The 1,877-nt window shown below is 42.2% G+C and overlaps 1 protein-coding gene across 1 annotated transcript in view; it reads left to right on the top strand.

Moving 5' to 3' along the window:
• The window catches only part of SETD3 (SET domain containing 3, actin N3(tau)-histidine methyltransferase), an 89,897-nt gene extending 89,050 nt beyond the window's left edge, over positions 1 to 847 (top strand). Inside the window, 1 exon segment of the mRNA XM_017857904.1 lies at positions 144 to 847. The gene's annotated coding sequence lies outside the window, so the exon portion shown is untranslated.
• Positions 848 to 1,877: the final 1,030 nt, after the last annotated feature.

Raw genomic sequence — 1,877 nt, 5'->3', positions numbered from 1 at the left:
CAGAGAGGAAGATATGTTTTGCTGCTTTATATAAAATGGTTTTTTTAAGTTATTTTACAAATCTAGCTTCCCTTTTGATTAAGATTGCCATCTTGCTTTTAGGCAAAACAAACCAGTTAACAGCCACAAGAAAGGGGGAAGAGGTGCCTGTGGGAGATTTTGCAGACCTGTTGTGAGCACAGGTATTTTCTTCCTGGGGAAGAATCCAGTTCCTGTCTCAGCTGTGCTTTTGTGGGCCTGTCATCTTGACGACCAGAATGAAAGCTTGCTCTGCCTCCTGCCAGCCAGAGCTGGTGGCGGGACTCGGGGGTTCAGCGGTGAAGGTGGGGAAGCTGCACGGCAGAAAACAGAATGGAAATTGGGAAACTTTAGAGTCTGGGCAAAATGTTTGGTTTTCTCCTTAAAAAAAAAAAAAAAAAAAAAACCCATTACCAAAAGAAAAGGTAAGGTGGCAACCTTATTTTTAATAGTTTGAAATGTTGATGATAATCCTAATTATATAAATATATATATATAAACACACATATATATATCTAGTGATTTCTAAAGATTTGTTTACTTTTGTGTTTTGTTTTACTGTACTAAGAACTTGTCCTTCCTTCTTGAATCAAAGTAGGACATGCATCATCCTCCTAATTTTAAATGTTGGCTCTGATTTTAAAGTGGTGCATTTGATTCCAGCCTTGGTAATGGAGAGTTTGCAAACACACAGCGGCCCACAGCTTCACGTGGTGGTGTGCAGTGTGAGGCAGCTCCCTGGCTTTCCTGGTTTTCACAACAAGCTAGAGATTTTCAAAGCTACACTTTTGAATAAAAACCCTTATTAAAAGAAAAAACATGATTAATATTTTTGTCTATTCCTTTTTTTGGAGTGGGACAGGCCCTTTGAGTTTAGCTTTTACACAAACCATCTTACTGCCCAAGCATTGTTTGAACCTTGACCTCATGCCCTGGGCTGTGCTAACCTGGGGGCTACTGAGGCACAGCTGTGGGGCCCAGAGGCCTGCAGGAGCCCCCCTCATCAGCCTGCCCATCTGTGCAGGCAGTGGGAACGTAAGAAAAGGAATACTTAGAATTTAGGGGAAGTGAAAGGTTGGGACCATGTCCTTGGGGTGGGAGAGGGATCTGTCTCCAGAAAGCCACCAGTTTTCAGGTTTAGTGATACCAGTTTTCCTTCACCACAAATTTTCACATTGTCTCTGATGTCCTAAGTACACGGCTGATTTTGAAAACGTGAATTATTCCCCCAACTGTTGGATAAATGCTGCTGCAACACAGGTCATCTTAAGGATGCTCTGGGAGTTTCTCTTGGGGAAGACATAGTTCTGCAGATCAATTGCCTAATCCCCCCTGACAGCTGAGATAAATGTAACTCTTTGAGGCGTTGCCTGCGTTGCTCAGCAGGTTAGTTTACCTGCTGCACTGGGTGCTGGAGGCAAGCTTCATGTCTGTGTGAGACTGGGACATTTCCTGGCGTTGATGCCCGTACCTTTCCTAGGTTGTTGATGTGTACCAGGAGGAAGCATGTGATACCACCTGTCGTATCATCCTTACACCTGAGATACCTTACCAAAAATATTAAATAGTCTGTAAAGCTTAGTGTGAATTTCTAAAAGGCAATAGCATTGTAGTACTTGAGGTTTCTACTCTAGAAGCCCCAGAGCCTTCTAGAACTTTGATGACCAATTTGTCCATAGAATTATCTTCTTACAGGATTAAAAGTTTTCAAGCCTAATAATAAATATTTTTTGAAAACATATATACAATTCAAACATAAAATAACATAGTGAGACAGCTGGGTTTTCAAACTATTCCCCGGCAAAGTTCGAGTTCCCGTGGAGCTGGGATAGCGCCAGACTAGAGTCGGGATCCCAAGC

Source organism: Rhinopithecus bieti, unplaced genomic scaffold (assembly GCF_001698545.2).
Source record: "Rhinopithecus bieti isolate Rb0 unplaced genomic scaffold, ASM169854v2 scaffold_41913, whole genome shotgun sequence".
NCBI lineage: Eukaryota > Metazoa > Chordata > Mammalia > Primates > Cercopithecidae > Rhinopithecus > Rhinopithecus bieti.
Note: the sequence above shows the minus strand (reverse complement) of the source record. Positions and strands in the feature narration are given on the sequence as shown.